General features: G+C 41.7%; 1 long non-coding RNA gene across 1 annotated transcript in view; it reads left to right on the top strand.

Annotated features, from left to right (window-relative positions):
• Positions 1–18292, top strand: part of LOC109257504 (uncharacterized) — a 42072-nt gene that overhangs the window by 15566 nt on the left and 8214 nt on the right. The window lies entirely within an intron of this gene.

Raw genomic sequence — 18292 nt, 5'->3', positions numbered from 1 at the left:
GTGCTGTCCTCTTGCTGGGTCTCATTTTCTCCCTCTGCAAAGCCTCCAAGGTCTCCCAGCTCTGGTGCTCTATGGTTTCCGCCTGGGAAGATGGCCATGGCACTGATATTTGACCTCACTGGGAAAATATGTCAGATAAGGAGGCCCTGCTATCTCAGCAACCTTCATCTTCACCTCCATTCCGTCACACAAAACCCAATGCCAGAGTTTTGAGACAGCCTCCCTCATTGATAAAGTGTCCCAAAACTTCTCAATGAGCCCACACACCGTAACTGCAATGATAATGGGCTATATCTGGCTCACCCGGAATCATGCCCATGTTCCACAGAGTGCTATGGCTATCGGTTATCTGCTGAGCATGAATGACCAGAGGCAGAAAAAGCACAAGGAGCCCGTGCTGTCGAGAAGTGGAAGTGATTAATTTATGTCGCATGCTCCAGGGCTGGTCTTAGCAAGTGATAGGCAGAATGTATGTTGACAGCTGCCTTGGAGTTCACACCACACCGTCAGCACTCTGCAGGAAACAGATGACTTTAGGGCAGCTCTCAAGCTTGTTGACAGCTCAAGCTTTCTGATAAGGTTGTCAGAAAATGAAAAGGACAGTCCTAGGAAGTTGAGAGCTTCCTGGCCATGGATGGGATGTAGAAGAGGTTACAGATGCACTGAGTGGAGAGACCGTGTCTGTCTTGTTCTCCATGATGTCACCATAACCTAGCACAGCACCTCTCCTCCCTGCTCAGGGATTTGGGGCCAAGGCTTATCTACCAAGCATCAGTTAGGGCCACAGGAGGCAGAGCAAGAAAGAGGAGCTAGGCTAACCCTTAGAAGGAGAGCCAGGACCCAAGTGTCAGAGGAGCGGCCAAATCCAGAGATGATCAGAAAGAGGGAGGAATTCGGGGCAGAAAGAGAAGAATTCACAATAGAGGAGATGAGATACAGTGAAAACAAGTCAAGATCAAGTAAGATTGGAGGACAGAGATACTAACTGGTCACCTTTATAAGCCTGACAGGATGTGATGCCTGGTGCATTAGCCTGGCTTTAAAAATGCCCAGAAGTGGAGTGCTTACTGTGCCTTGCTATTCACACTGCCCTGTAAGAGCACCAGTGAGCGCACCTGTTCAGGAAGGCCAGTTCATAAAAACGGAGATGCTTAAGGGTCATGCCCCCTACCACCACCACCACACATGCAGAAAATTAAAGTACCCTGTTAACATCCATGAAAAAAAATGAATATTCTTCTAACCTCATTTACCTACTTCATACAACATCAGCTGGAGGATCAGAACTACTTTTAGCCACTTTGGTGTTACTCTTTAGGCCCATTTGAGAAGAAGCCATAAAGTGTTGGCTCTCCAATCCTTCATCTCAATATAGCCCAAGCAATAAGGTATATCAGGCCCATGTAGGCCATCCACGTGATCCTGTCTTTCCTGTAGAATTTCAGGTAGTTGAATTGTAGCAGTGAAGAAAGCCTTGTAAACTGGTTGTGTAAGGAGTTCACAACTCCAATACTGCCCACTCAGCTTGCATATTCTCTTGATGGCTCCGCCCCTAATCTTTTTACTTTGATTTGAATATAGCTTTCAGTCAGGCCAGAAAGAGCACTAAAAGCTCTATGTTCCCCAGTCTTCCCCCACACCGCCCAAAATCTCGAGGCCCATTTGGCTTTGGCATCAGTCTGAAAAGATCACGTTCTCTCTTTCTACCCGGAGTGCGACACAGGAGGGAGGCTGACCTGGGTGGGGTGATTTGAGGAAACTGGATGACTTCCCAGCCTCTCATGAGTCAGGTGTTCATGGCCTCATTCTTTTGTTCAAAGTGAATTCCTGGAACATAACCCGTTTTGTGATATCAATGCAAAAACACCTTCAATGCCAAATGATGTCTTTTGGGGTCACACCAGTGGACCCTCCAGGCAGCCTGCTCTTCACAATGGGAGAGGTGGGTGAGCAAAGGCAGCCGGGAGTCTGTTTTTGCAGGGTCTCCGGGGCAATAGTGAGAAGTGTGGATTTTGAGCAATGGGAAGTTATTAGGGAGTTTAAAGCAGTGACAGGCCATGATCTGGGTACTCGTTTTTAGAAGGTGTTTCTGTCAGCTGAGTGGCTAAGGGACTGGAGGGAATGAGTGGATGAGGGAACCTGGCGAGGAGGCGATTCATTCATTCTCTAAGTCTGTGCTGCACTCCAGCTTTATGGGTGGAAGGCCGTGGGAATAAGGCTCTTTATCCTCCTGGAGCTCAAGGGGCAGAAGGAAAACAAACAAACAAACAAAAGTAAGCACTCAAAAGAGATCAGTTCAAACCGGGATAAATGCTGCGCAGAAAATAAAACACGTGCTATGATAGAGTGACTAAGGGGGGAGGTGGTGGTCACGTTGGGGGGTTGCAGGGATGGCCTTTCTGAGGAAGTGCCATTCTCACCAACACCTAAATAAGGGGAATGAGTGAGTCATGTGAAAATGTGAAGTGGGGATGGGGGTGGGGTGTTCTAGGCAGAGGAAACCATGAGTACAAAGACCCATGTGCAACTGGGGGGTGGTGAGTGAGGACTGGGGCCCAAACAAGGGTAGAGAGGTAGGCAGGATCCAACCAGCCCAGGCAGCTCCTTGACACCCGTGGTTAGGAGTTTGAGCTTTATTCAGTGGCAATGAGGAGCCATTATAGACTTTCAAACAGAGGCACCAAAGAGCAACAAACTACAGCCCATGGGCCAAGTCCAGACTGCTGCCTGTTTTTTGTAAATAAAGTTTTATTGGAACCCAGTCTCACCGATTTATTTCCATATGGTCCATGGCTGCTTTCATGCTACAAAGGCAGAGCTGTATTGGGGACAGATGGTAAAATCCTGGCCCACAAATAGTAAAATACTTATTCTCTGGCCCTTAACAGAGTAGTTCGCTGACTCCTGATCTAATTGATATTTTAGAAGGTAATCTGGCTGCCCTCTGAGGTAGTGCCATGGAGTAGGGTTATGAGGACGTGCTGCAGGACACAGAGGAAGGTGGGGGCTTTTCTTAGCATCCGTCCTTGTTGGCTGATGTTCTCTCCGCCATCGGAGAGAGGGGGGATGGTGAACTCATCTCTCGGGGTGCGCATTGCTCTGAATACAGAGACAATGTCTGTGCAGGGGTTGCTGCCTGCCGTACTGTGACCAGCCGAGCAGACTCTGCCTCGCCCGGTGAACTTGGCAAGAGAAGTTAATCACTGCTTGTGGGGCCTCCACCCAAACCATAACCGCCTGTCTTTTGTCTGCGGCACCTCGTCACCAATTTGGGGCTTAGAGACAGCGCAGGCCAAGCAGCTGTTTCCCATTACCTGCTTGTCCCATTTCAGCAGCCCGTCGTGACTGCCAGGCATGCCCACACCACTCCCAACAGAGAGCAAGAGACACTGTGAGAAACGGATCTCGTTTCCAAATTTTAGGGCAGATTGGTTTTGTTTTGTTTCTTGAGAAAAACATCAAATAAGTAAAATAGTTGAGCATTGTGTTAGAAAACTAACCCCAAACATCTGGGTTCTCTGTACCATGGGAGCTTATTTTCATTCCTTTGGTTGTAACTGATAAATATTCACAGGATAATTGAGTTAGTACATTTTTTTAGAAGGAAAACCATCCGTGTTATATAAAGAAATGGTGGAGATGAAGGCAGGGATAAGAGAAGATTCTGGGTGACAGCAGCAGTCCCTAACTAGCTCACTATAGGTGGGGTGGGAGGTCAGAATGTACTTCACATTTATTTCAACAAACATTTATTTATTTTTATTTTTTTAAGTTTATTTACTTACTTTGAGAGACAGAAAGAGAGAGAGAGAGGGAAAGGGGCAGAGAAAGAGGGAGAGAGAATCCCAAGCAGGCTCCACGCTGTCAGCACAGAGCACGATTCAGGGCTTGATCCCACGATTGGAGATCACAGCCCAAGCTCTTAGTCTGTTGCTCAACCGACTGAGCCACCCAGGTGCCCCTCAACAAGTGTTTATTGAGCACCTACTCTTTGCCAACCACTGTCAAGTGCTGGGGAATCTGAGTTAAATAAAATGAGGTTCCTGCTGTCTGGGGCCTCACAATCTGGTAACGAATAAAACAGCAGCAATATGATAAGATAACAAAAACAAAGCACTTGTAATAGCTCTTTCATCCCTACAACATCCCTGTCACATGGATATCATCATTCCAATTAAAAATTTTTTTATGTTTATTATTTATTTTTGAGAGAGAGAGTGTGTGTGTGAGCAGGCGAGGGGCAGAGAGAAAGGGAGACACAGAATCGGAAGCAGGCTCTAGGCTCTGAGCTGTCAGTACAGAGCCCAACGCGGGGCTCAAACCCACGAACCGTGAGATCATGACCTGAGCCGAAGTCGGACATTCAACCGACTGAGCCGCCCAGGCGCCCCAATTTTAAATTGAGATTTGAAGGGTAAATGTTGGAGTTGGGATTGGAAACCATATCTGTCTGCCATTAGAGCCTTTTGCTGCCCCTCCGATTGGTAGAACTAGACCAGTCAGTGTAAGTTCAGAAAAGGTAGGTTTCAGTTTAGGAACAAAAGGGGCTACTTTGGAAGGTGATGAGCTGTGTGTGAAGAGCAGTGTGTAAATAGAAGCATATGGAGGGATGGCTGGATCCAGAGCCTCAAAGGATATTGTCAGAAATTAGTCTTTCTCCACATTTTGACTCCACTTTCCCCTAGTTTGGCTTCCATATCCAGTGAGTCCTTCCTCATGGAGTGGCCAGGGTGCCCCCAGCAGCTCCAGGCTAACATTCTACCTGCTTAGAAGCCTCAACAGAAAGAGGGCAATTTTTCCCAATAGTTCCAGCAAAAGTCCCAGGATTAACTCTGGCCTGGCTTGAGTCACATGCCCATCTCTGAGCCAATCCCTATAGCCATGAATGTAGGAGTCTTACTGAGTAAACTTATCCAACCATATGGACTGAGGACAGTCCCCAACCCCATGTTCTGAGGTCCCCCAGTGCAGCTCCTCTCAATGATACAAAGGCACTGGCTCTTTGGGACCTTCAGATGGGAGGTCATGGTAGTTCAACAGGCTTGGTTAATCACTCACTGTGTGACTTTGAGTAAATACCATCCTCTCTCTGAGCCTCATCCACAAGCTGGGTATTCATCACATCTTCCTTGCTGGCTGAAGGCATGCTCACCACAGTGCCTGGCCCAGGAAATGATGCCCAACAACCCCAGGGAGGGACTTATGTGAGAAGAGGCGGGGTGGGTTGGGACAAGATAATCTCAGGACCAGGATGCAGGGATGGGTAATATATGGGTGGATGGCCAGTGATTTGGCCAAGTGGACAGTCGTTAGGCCACGTCTGAATGCATGACAGATGCTGAGTTTCCATATTGAGCTCCTGGAATAGAAGCCACTCCGACAAGGGCTGTTTGTAAAGGCCAAGCCAAGCTTGCTTCCCTCTTCGGCTTCTTAAGCTCCAGCCAGATCACCAGAAAGCAGCATTCCCAGAATGAATTGGCTCAGCTCCTTACAGAAATGCTGCCAGAAAAGGACAATTAGCTATGGGCCTTTGGCTTTTATAGGGGTCTGCATTAGACACAGCTGGAGTGGGAGGAAATGCACATTCAGGGCCTTGTTTGTGGCCCCCTTAGAGGAAAGGTGGGGCTGTGTGGCAGAGCAAGCATGAGACTGCAGCCAGCCTGCCTGCACTGAATCCTGGCTCTGCCCATAGCAAGCCATGTGATCCTGGGCAGGACCTCAATTTTCTCATCTGTAGTTTAGGGGAGACGATGATAAAAATCGTAGCTGCCTCAAAGGTTTGTTGTAAGGATCCCACATAATAATTCAAGCCATTTTTACAGGTCAAAAAAATGTTGCTGTCAGCAATTTCTTATGGGTCAACCTGAAATTCTTGACCCAGAGTATGTGTTAACCATTGACATACGCTATCCACGACCCTCCCAACGATCTTACGATGAGGGTACTGACAGGCCTGCATTACAGGCCAGAGAGCAGAAGAGCAGCATAGCCGCCATCCTGAAGCCTGTACTCTGTGCCAGCCAGTAGGAAAATCAAACGTCAGAGAGGCAGAGCTCTCCGCCAGGGGTCGCGCAGACAGAGCTGGGCCTACAACCAGGGGCTGGCAGGTTTTCTTTGCTTATACATTTCTGGCTCCTGCAGCAGGATTGTTTCTAGAAGACATGATCCTTCATTCTATCAGAGTCCCTTATATGAGGATCTAGGTGATAAATTTCTCTCAGAAGTCAGTGCCAAGGAAAACAAACTTGTCCCTTCTAGTGAACTGGTATGTTTCCTTTAATCAGAGAAACCTATGAGAACAGGGCAAGATACCTGGGTTGGGTTTCCAGAGCAGGTGAATTTTTATTATCTTTATTGTGGGGCATTTAATACATAATTGCATAAAGTGCATCACATGGACAATCCCCTTGCTACTCAAAATGTGGTCCATGGACCAGCTGCAAAGGCATCACCTGGGAGCATATCAGAAATGTAGAATCTCCAGCTCCTCTTGAGACCTGCTGAATCCAAATCCGCATTTTAACAAGTTGGTCAGGTAACTTGTAGGCACATTTCATATTGAGGCATCCTGCACCGTAGCATTTAATTTCCACCACATCCAGTGAGATAAAGACTATTTTCCCCATTTTATGAATAAGTAATCCATTTATTGAGGTGAAGCCACCTGACTCAGGCCACACAACTAGGATTCTGACTGATTCTGGAGCCTGCACTGTTACCACTGCCCAGCCCCTGGAAAGTAGGAGGAAGTGTCGTGACCAAAGGCCTAGGGGAAGACTGAGAACCTTGGGACAGATTATTGACAGTGTTTCTTGGCCAACTTAAAGCTCTGGGCACCTTTCCCAGAGATTCAAGGAACTTAGACCTGGCAGAACTCCTGGATGCCCAAGTTCAGGTGACAGTCTACAGCCTTGGAATCAAGTGCTATTGTAGGGGTGAAGAGGAGAGGCTTTGGGGTCAAATCAAAACCCACCAGGTGAGCATCCTCAGGCCTGCTGATATAACCTTGCTGAGTCTCAGTTTCCTCACTTGTAAATAGAGCCAAGGGTATCCACTGTGTCAAATTCCTGGGAGGATAAAACAATCTTATGACATTAAATTCCTTCATCCAGTGCATGACAAACAGCATAATAAATGTTAACTGGAATTAACAAATGAGCACGCGTGCACACACACACACACACACACACACACACACACACACACACACGCACCACACAAGGGAACCCTCTTATTCATAACATGGAGTTACCAAACTAGTCACAAGTAATTTGAAACTGATGTAATGTGCTGAATCTTCCTCCATGAAGTGGAAACTGGGCAGCCAAATGGTCAGGTGAAAAATATGACTCTGCTCTTGAAGTTGCTTGTGGATGGAGTCCAACCCCATGGGGCTCCTGCTCTTCCCAGGACATTTTTGTACTGTTTTTGCCTGGTTTGGCATCAGGGTCATACTAGCTTTAAAAAATGAATTGAGAAGAGTTACCTCTTTGTGATGATCAGTTTTATGTGTTAGCTTGGTTAGGCTGCAGTACCTAGTTATTTGAACATTAGGTGTTCCTGTGAAGATATTGTTTTAAGTTTATTTATTTTGAGACAGAGAGAGTTCAAGAGCTTGGGGGAGGGGGGGTACAGAAAGAGGGAGAGAAAGACAATCCCATGCAGGCTCCATGCCATCAGCTCAGGGCCTGATGCAGGCCTTGAACTCATGAACTGTTCTGATCTGAGCTGACATCAAGGGTCGGATGCTTAACTGACTGATCCACCCAGGTGCCCCATGCTGTGAAGAAATTTTGTGGATCTGATTAACATTCATAATCCGATGACTTTAAGTAAAGGAGATGATCCTAGATCATCTTTGGCATCCTGTTTCAATCAGTTGAAAGGCCTTAAAAGCAGAGCTGAGGTGTCTTCGAAGGAGAGGAAATTCTGCTGGGGACTGCAGCTTCAGTTTGTGCCCAAATGCTGACAGCCTGACCTACAGATTCCAGATTTGCCTAGACAGCCTCCACAGATGTGTGAGCCAATTCCTTGCACTAAATCCATATGCATTCATACAGAAAGACATAAATGTATGGTTCTGTTTCTCTGGTTGAACCCTAACCGAAACAGACTTTGGTACCAGAAGTAGTTCTGGGAAAATGCAATCTGAAGGAAGAGTTTTTTGAATTGGTTCTGGTTTTTCCAAAGTTGGTTCTCTGATGTGATTACAGTTAAGAACACTAATGAGTATTTTCAGTGGTAGAGGATGCTGGTAGACCATGGTATAATGTGGCACTACAGGTATACAAAATATGGCCATTGCATAATACAAGGAAAAGTATGTCTGGAATACAAGAGATCCATTAGGCTGTCTCCTAATATCATGTAATTAAAGTAAATGGAAAGTGACAACAATCCAATTCAGGCAGAACTATCAGTGGCCCAGACCATTCAGGAATGAAGGTTTGGGTCACCCAAACCTTGATAAAGAAACATGACCAGCCGAGGGCAAATGGACTATGGAATGGGTAGTAGAAGTACATAGTTATGAACACCAACTACAATCAGCTGACCAGTTGTGGAAATGGGGGATATAATAGTTATGAGTATTTCTTCATTATTTTGTTATGAATATGTTTGTGTAGATCTTAAGCAAATATTTTTGTTTCAGCATGGGTCCACCTCCTTTGTCCACTTATCATCTAACATAAGACGTATTAATAATAGTTAACTTTATATTACAGTATTTAAGTTACAGGGTATCAAGGGGGAGAAAACATCACTCAATGACTTTGTATTTTCTTCGGGGGAAACAGTATATTTTCAGTTGTATACGAAACAGTTATATCAGGGCACCTGGTGGCTCTGTCCACCAGTGTCTGACTCTTGATTTTGGCTCAGAGTATGATCTCATGGTTGTGAGATTGAGCCCTGTGTTGGGCTCTGCACTGACAGAATGGAGCCTGCTTGGGATTCTCTCTCTCCCTCTCTCTTTCTCTGCCCCTCCCCAGTTTGTATGTGCATGCTCTCTCTCTCAAAATAAATAAATAAACATTTTAATTTTTTTCTTTTAACTTGTTTTATTTTTTATTTTTTTAAATTTACATCTAAATTAGTTAGCATATAGTGCAACAATGATTTCAGGAGAAGATTCCTTAGTGCTCCTTACCTATTTAGCCCATCCCCCCTCCCACCACCCCTCCCATAAGCCTCAGTTTGTTCTCCATATTTATGAGTCTCTTCTGTTTTGTCCCCCTTCCCTGTTTTTATATTATTTTTGTTTCCCTTCCCTTATGTTCATCTGTTTTGTCTCTTAAAGTCCTCATATGAGTGAAGTCATATGATTTTTGTCTTTCTCTGACTAATTTCAGTTAGCATAATACCCTCCAGTTCCATCCACGTAGTTGCAAATAGCAAGATTTCATTCTTTTTGATTGCCGAGTAATACTCCATTGTATATATATACCACATCTTCTTTATCCATTCATCCATTGATGGACATTTGGGCTCTTTCTGTATTTTGGCTATTGTTGATAGTGCTGCTATAAACATTGGGGTGAATGTGGCCCTTCGAAACAGCATAGCTGTATCCCTTGGATAAATGCCTAGTAGTGCAATTTCTGGGTTGTAGGGTAGTTCTATTTTTAGTTTCTTGAGGAACCTCCATACTGTTTTCCAGAGTGCCTGCACCAGCCTGCATTCCAAATTAAATAAACATTTTTTAAAAAGAATAGTTATATCATGTTACGTGAAGCTATGATGTAGCTCTTCTTTTTTTGGAGATTGTATATGGTTTAAGGAAATATGTATGGGTGCCAAGTTGACAAGGCATGACTGTGATGGTCAGTCTTATCTGTCAGCTTGGCTAGGCTATAGTCCCCAGTTATTCCATTAAACACAATCTAAGTGTTGCTGTGGAGGTATTTTATAGATTGATTATCATTCATAATTCATTCAGTTGACTTTAAGCAAAGGAGATTATTTTAGATTATCTGGGTAGGCCTAATTCAATCAACTGAACTGTTTATAGAAGCAGAACCAGTGGTTTCCCTGAAATTCTGCCTGTGGACTGCAGCATCATGTCATGGCCAAGAGTTCCAGCCTGCCCTTACTGGCTGCCACCCTCTGGGTGTTGGAGTGCCTAGCCAGCCACCACAGCAGCATAGGCCAATTCCTTGCAATAAATCTATATATTTGTTGGATTCTATTTCACTGACTGAATTCTGACTGATACACACCTCTTCTATTTTCAGGGAGATTGTGTAGAATTGGTATTGATTCTTCTTTGAATGTTTAGTAGTTTCTCCAATAAAATTATCTGAGCCTGGAGTTGTTTTTTTTTTTTTTTTTTTTGAGACTTTAAAAAATTATATATTGGATTTCCTTAATAGTTATAGGGCTATTGAAATTATTTCATATTGAATGAGTTGTAGTAGTTTGTGTTTTACAAGAAATTGGTCCATGGTCTAACTTATGTATGTAAATTGTACTATTCCCTTATTCTTTTGATGAGGGTGGGGAATGTCGTATTATCCTCGGTTTCCTAATGTTGATAATTTGTGTCTATTTTTCCTCTGTCAGTCTTGCTGGAGACTTGGCAATTTTATTTATCTTATTCAAAGAACCAGGTCCTTGTTTCACTGATTTTCTCTATTTTTAAATGTTTTCCCCCGCCCTGAGTTTTATTGAGATATAATTGACATATAACATTATGTAGGTTTGAGGTGTTCAACATAATGATATGATGTATGGATATATAGTAAAATGACCCCCACGATAAGTTTAGTTAATGCCCATCATCTCACATAGTTTTAATTTTTTTCTTGTGATAAGAACTTTAAGATCTACTCTCTTAGCAATTTTCAAACAAACAATACAGTAATGTTAACTATAGTCACCATGCTGTATATTACATCCCCAGAACTTATCTTAGAACTGGAAGTTTGTACTTTTCGACCATCTTCACCCATTTCCCTACTCCCTATGCTGGCAACTACCAATGTGTTCTCTGTTTCTATGGGTTTGGTTTTTTATAAGTTCCAAATTCCGCATACAAGTGAAATCATATGATATTTTTCTCTCTGTCTGACTTATTTCACATAGCATAATTCCCTCAAAGTCCATCTATGTTGTTGCAAATGACAGTATTTCCTTCTTTTTTATAGCTAAACAATATTCCATTGTATGTGGGTGTATATCACATTTTATGCATATATATACATATATACTGTGCGTGTGTGTGTGTGTGTGTGTAAACCACGTGTTCTTTGTCCATTCATCCATTGACAGACACTTGGTTATCTTCATATCTTGGCTGTTGTATATAATACTGTAATGAACATGGGAGTGCATATATCTCTTTGAGAATGGTTTCATTTCCTTCAGATATATACTCAGAAGTGGAATTGCTGGATCACATGGTAGTTGTATTTTTAATTTTTTGAAGAACCTCCATACTGTTTTCCACAGTGGCTGCCCCAGTTTACATTCCCACCTACAGTGCATGAGGGTTCCCTTTTCTCCACATCCTCGCCAACACTTGTTACTTCTTGTCTTTTTGATTCTAACTGTTCTGATGGGTGGGAAGTGACATCTCACTGTAGTTTTGATTTGCATTTCCTTGGTCATTAGTAATGTTGAGCACCTTTTCATGTGTCTGTTGGTCATTTGTATGTCTTCTTTGGAAAAATGTCTGTCTATTCAGGTCTTCTTCCTATTTTGAAATCTGATTGCTTTTTTTGCTATTGACTTGTGTGAGTTCTTTGTTTATTTTGGATATGAACCCCTTATCAGATGATATGATTTGCAAATTTTTTTCTCCCATTTGATAGGTTGCCTTTCTACTTTTTGATGGTTTCCTGTGCTGTGCAGAAGCTTTTTAGTGTGAGGTAGCTCCACTAGTTTATCTTTGCTTTTGGTGTCAAATATAAAACATCATTGCCAAGACTGATGCCAAGGAGCTTACCCCCTATGTTTTTTTTCTATGAATTTTATAGTTTTAAGTCTTACACTCAAGTCTTTCATTCATTTTGAGTTGATTTTTGTCCATGATATAAAATGGGGGTCCTGATTCACTCTTTTGCATGTGGCTGTCCAGTTTTCCCAACCCCATTTATTGAAGAGAGTGTCCTTTCCTCATTGTATATCCTTGGCTCTTTTGTCATAAATTAATTGACCATATATACATGGGTTTATTCCCTGGCTTTCTGTTTTGTTCCATTGACATACGTGTCTGTTTTTATGCTTACACCATACTGTTTTGACACTGTAATTTTGTAATATAGTTTGACATCAAGAAATGTGATATCGATTTTCTCTATTTTTAATCTCTTTGATGTCTGCTACTTACTAATTTATTCTTTCTGGTTTGCTTTGCTTTGCTCTTTTTCCTAAGTTCTTGACATGGAAGCTTAGATTATTGATTGGAGATTTTTCCTCTTTTGTAAGTGATGCATTTAATTCTACGAATTTCCTTCTCAGCACTGTGTTAACTCTTTCCCATAAATTTTGATAAGTCGTGTTTTTTTTCATTCAGGTCAATGTACTTTTATTACCCTAGAGACTTCTCTTTAACCCATGGATTGCCTGGGAATGTGATTTTTAGTTTCCAAGTGTCTGGAGCTGTTCATGTTATTTTTCTGTTACAGATTTGTAGTTGATTCCATTGCGGTCAGGGAATATATTCTGTATCATGTCAATTCTTTTAAATTTGTTGAGTTTTTTATGGCCCAGGATATAATCTATCTTGATATATGTTCCATGGGTACTTGAAAATAATGTGTACTCTGCTGGTGGTGGCGGAGTGTTGGTTGGTGTGATGTAGCATTCTTCTACATCCTTGCTGATTTTCTGTTTAGCTGTCTAGCCATCATTGAAAGAGGGCTGTTGAAAACTCCAACTATAATTATGAATTTGTCTATTTCTCTTTTCAGTTCTATCATTTTTTGCTTTACATATTTTGCAGCTCTCATTTGGTACGTACACATTTAGGGTTGCTGGGCCTTCTAGGTGGATTGATTCTTTTATCATTATATAATGTCCCACTCTGTTTCTGGTAATTTCCTTTCTCCTGGAGTCTACTTTACGAGACATCAATATAGACACTCCTGCGTTGGTTTAAGTAATGTTTTCATGTTGTATCTTTTTCCACTCTTTTGCTTTCAACTTGACTATACCATTATATTTGAAGTGAATTTCTTATAGACAGCATAGAGTTGGTTTCTGTTTTTTAATCTACTCTGCCAGTCTCTGTTAATTTGTATAGTTAGGTCATTTAAATTTAATGTAAATGATGATATTATAGGGCTTAGGTCTGCCATTTTATTTTTTGTTTATTTTCTGTTTTCAATTTATTTGTTTGCTGTTTCTTAAAATTTTTTTTTAACATTTATTTATTATTGAGAGACAGAGAAAGACAGAGCATGAGCAGGGGAGGGGCAGAGAGAGAGGGAGACACAGAATCCGAGGCAGGCCCCAGGCTCTGAGCTGTCAGCACAGAGCCCGACACGGAGCTCGAACTCACGAACCGTGAGATCATGACCTGAGCCGAAGTCGGACGCTTAACTGACTGAGCCACCCAGGCGCCCCTTGTTTGCTCTTTGTTACCTGCCGGTGGCTTACTTGAACATTTTTTTAGAATTCCATATTGATTTATCAATAGTGTTTCTGAGTATATCCCTGTATAGATTTTTTTATTGGTTGTTGTAAGTGTTGAATTGTACACACAAAACTTATCAGTCTATTGATGTCATCATTTTACTAGTTGAAGTATATAAACCTTAGTGCCCTTTATGTCTCTTCGCCCCATTTATTTATAATATAAATATTATATAATATATATAACATAACTGTCTAAGATGTTACTTCTGTATACATGTAGAACCATAGCAACCAGTGTTATAATTTATGCTTCACCCACCAGACATAATTTGGGAAACTCCAGAGAAGAAGGAAAGCCTATTTTATTTACTCATATTTCTGCTTACTGTGTGCTTTCTTTTTTTTTCCTGATGTTTCAAAGTGATTTTTATTATTATTCTTATTACCTTTCTGTTTAGAGGACTTCTTTTAGCCATTCTCTTAAGGTAAATATGCTGGTGACAAATCTCTTAGTTTCCCTTCATCTGAGAATTACTCGATATCCTCTTTATTCCTAAAGAATACTTTTACTGGTTACAGGATTCTGGGTTGATGGTTGTTTTCTTTCAGCTCTTGAAAAATACTACCCTGTTTGTCTGACTTCCATTGTTTCTGATGAGAAAACTTCTGTCTTCGAATTCCTTCTTTATAGGTAAAGTATAGTTTTTCTCTGATGGTTTTTAAGATGTTTTTCTTTGTTTTTAGTTTTCATAAGTTTAATTGTGATGTATCTTATTGTGTATTTCTTTGGATTTATCTTATTTGACATAGCCTAAGCTTTTTAAATCTGTAGGCTTACTTCTCTTGACAAACTTGTGAAGTTTTCAGCTGTTATTTCTTTTCTTTCTTTCCACTTTATTTAGGCATGATTGATATACAAAAACCCTGCACATAATTAACGTGTATAATTTGGTGAGTTTGGACATATGTATACACTCACATTACCATCACCCTAATCAAGGTAATAAACATATTGATCACTTCTAAAAATTTCCCTATGTCCCTTTGTGTTGATTTGTTTGTCTACCTGTTTGTTTTGTGGTAAGAACACATAACGTGAGAACTGCCCTCTTAACAAATGTTTAAGTTCATAATGTCCCCTCATTTCTTCTAGTGCTTATTGAGCCCCATGCCCTTGCTCTGCCCCTTCTGGAACTCTGATGACACAAAGGTTGGATCTTTTGTTATAGTCCCACAGAGCCCTGATGCTCTGTCCTCTTTTCTTTTCCTGTTTGTTTTCTCTCTGCTGTTCAAATTGGGTAATTTCTATGGTTCTATCTTCCGGTTCACTGATTCTTTCCTCTGTCCCCTCCATTCTCTGCCGAGTCCACCTTCTGAACTTTTATTTAGGTTATTTTATTGTGTTTAGGACTTAAATTTCTAAAATTTCCATTGGGTTTCCTTTATATTCTCTATTGCTTTGTTGAGGCTTTCTATTTATTTCAGTTATTTCAAGTTTATTCATAATTGCTTGTTGAAGCATTTTTAATGATGGCTGTTTTCAGACTTTTGTCAGATAATTCTAACCTCTGTCTCATCTTCGTGTTAGCATCTACTGATTTTTTTTATTCATTCAATCTGAAATCATCCTGTCTCTTGGTATAATGAGTGATTTCCTATTGAAACCTGGATATTTTTGTATTATTTAAACCTCCTGTTTAGCTGGGTTTCTTTGACACCATTTCCACAGGAGAAGTGGGGGGGGGGGTGGCAAATCCTCATTACTGACAATAGGAGCTAGAAGTCTGGGTTTCCCACTCAGCCTCTATTGAAACCCAAGGGGGGAGGTTCCTCATTACTGCTGGGTTGAGCTGAGAATCCTGGCTCCCCATGGGTCTCTATTGACACTCTCCATTACTGCTGGGAGATGGTGAAAGCCTTGACTCCCACTAGAAGTCCTTTGACACCACCCCAGTGGGGAGTGGGAGGAATACCTTATTAGTCCAAGATGGAGGTAGAATTCCAGGCTCCCTACTGCAGTGGCAGCAGGGAGGCATTAATGGCCAGCAGAGATGAAAGTCCCAGATCCCTGCTTGCCCTTCTCTGACACCACCCCAGCAGGGATGTTGGGATGCCTTGTTACAGCCTTGCAAATGTCAAAGTCTAGCTCCCTTTTACCCTTTTCTGGTATGGTTTCTGTGATGTTTAACTAGGGTAGAGCAGTAATTGTCTAAAAGTTTTCTGTCTTGCTAAGCTTCCCTTTCTCTGGTCATTGGTCTAGAGAGAGTAGGCTTTGTTGTTGGGGCTTTTTTGTTTGTCCCCATTGCTGTTTCCTAGTCACCAGCTTCTTCTGCTCTAAGTCTCTTTCTAGGACATTTTGATTCCTGTCTGAGCTTGGGTCATCTGTGCCCACATCACATGGGGCTGTTCTAACAGCACTGTGAGGTCCCCTGGAAGATCACGTGGGTACTGTCTGCCCCAAGGGGCCTCCTGAACATGGACAGAGACAACCATGGTTTACAGACAGGAACACAACATGGATAATGGGGGGCAGGGAGGCAGGGAGGCAGGGAATGAGTCATTTGTTCTTTCTTCAGGAGTGTTTTTGGTGTTTGAAGAGTGATTTTTTTCATCATGTGTCCAACCTTTATTATTTCTTTTGTTGTTGTCATTATGAAGAGTTCACAACTATTCTAGGAAAAATGAGAAACTAATGTTGAGGAAAAAGAAGAAGCTAACCTAAATCTCACCACCAGAGAAAAGAACTATTAACTTTTTGGTTTATATCTTGTAGTCTTTTATTTTGAATATATTATATGCACATGTGTAAATATATGTGTATCTGATTTTAAAGTAAAATAGAATAACATTAAACATAGTTTTTTCAGTTTTATATTTTATTTTTTAAATGTTTATTTATTTATTTTGAGAGAGAGAGCACAAGCAGGGAGAGGGGCAGAGAGAGAGAGGGAGAGAGAGAATCCCAAGCAGGTTCTGTGCTATCAGTGGGGAGCCCGACTCCAGCTAGAACCCATGAACCATGGGATCATGACCTGAGTGGAAATCAAGAGTTGGGTGCTTAACCAACTGAGCCATCCAGGCACCCTCAGTTTTATATTTTAAAGTAATTTCATACTAACAAAAAGTTGCAAGAATAGTAACAAGGAACTCCCATATTCCCTTCACCCAGATTCACCAAATGTTTCCATGTTGCCCTTTTCTTTCATCCCTTTCTCTCGTTCTCCCAGTCTCTTTACTCTGTACTCCTAAATATTTCAGTGTCTATTTTCTAAGAACAAGAGAATTCTTTTGCATAACCACAGTACAATTAGCATTGTTTCAATAATATTATCCAATCTACAAACCATTGTGCAAATATTGCCAATTGTCCCAATAATATTTGTTTTTCTGGTCCAGTATTCATTCTGGAATCATAAATTGTATTTAGTTTTCATGTCTCTTTAGTTTTCTGTAATCTGGAGCCATTCCTCAGCCTTTATTTGTCTTTCCTGATTTTAACATTGTTAAACAGTACAGGCCAAGGTGTTTTACAAAATGTCCCCCAATCTGAGTTTGTCTGATCTTTCCTCCTGATCAGACTCAGATAATGCTTTTTAACAGGAATATCACCAAAGTGATATTGTGTCCCTCTCTATGCATCTTATCAAGAGGCCCTTAATGATAGTTTGTTCTATTGTCGGCGATGTTAACTTTTATTTCTTGGTTAAAATGGTGTGTTCCAGGTTTCTCTTCCGTAAAGTTAGTATCTTCTCTTTTGTATTAGTAGATAATTTTTGGAGTGATACTTTCAGACGATATAAATATCCTCTACCTCATCAAATATTCACCCATAAGTTTTAGCATCCATTGCCTGAATCACTTGCTACTGTGATGCTTGCAAAAAGGTTATTTTCTCATTTCAACAATGTATTTTACATCTATCAGTTGGCATTCTATTATAAGGATGTGGTTTCTTTCTACGTCCTTTTTTTCACTGAGAAATTTTAATGCCTTTTGCGATGTCACAATGCTCTTCTGGTACTAACTACCTAGAGTTTATCACAGACTCCACAGGTTAAGGGCACAGCCTCCAATGAGACTGTCCTCACTTCAGATGGGCCCCCCAGTCATCCATTATTTTAACCAACTAGCTGCAAATTTGGGAGGTTCACATGACCCCCCTGAGGTTTGATCATTTGCTAGGATGACTCCCAGAATTCCAGAAGGTGCTACCCTTATGATTACGGTTGTGTTATGAAGGCTGTAGATCAGGACCAACCAAACAGACACACAGAGTGAGATCCGGCAGCACTTCTTCCCTACAAATCTTTGATGTTATCTTCCCAGTGCCAGGTCTTATCCTGAGTTAGGCGATGGAGGCACAATTCAGATATGGGGAGCAGACCTGCTTTCGGCTGATGAGAGGGAGGGAAGACCACCCAGGTAGAGGGAATAGCATTGCAAAGATGCAGAGGCATGTAGTGGAATTCTTTGGCATGATCAGAACATTGGTTGGAACATTATATATAATGCTGAGTGAGAGTGTTGTGGAGAATGAAGCTATGCACTGAAGTTTGCACCTTGCCCTATGGGCCCGGGAGGAGCAGAGTCTGTGAAAGGAAGTGAGGAGGGCAGTGACAGGATCATAGCTATGTGACATAAGTAGCTCTCTGCACATTATGGAGGATGGATTGCAAGGAGAGGACACTCAGAGACCGCTGGAGATTTGTAG

The sequence above is a fragment of the Panthera pardus genome, unplaced genomic scaffold (assembly GCF_024362965.1).
Source record: "Panthera pardus isolate Hobbes unplaced genomic scaffold, ASM2436296v1 HiC_scaffold_8, whole genome shotgun sequence".
NCBI classification, from domain to species: Eukaryota; Metazoa; Chordata; class Mammalia; order Carnivora; family Felidae; genus Panthera; species Panthera pardus.
Note: the sequence above shows the minus strand (reverse complement) of the source record. Positions and strands in the feature narration are given on the sequence as shown.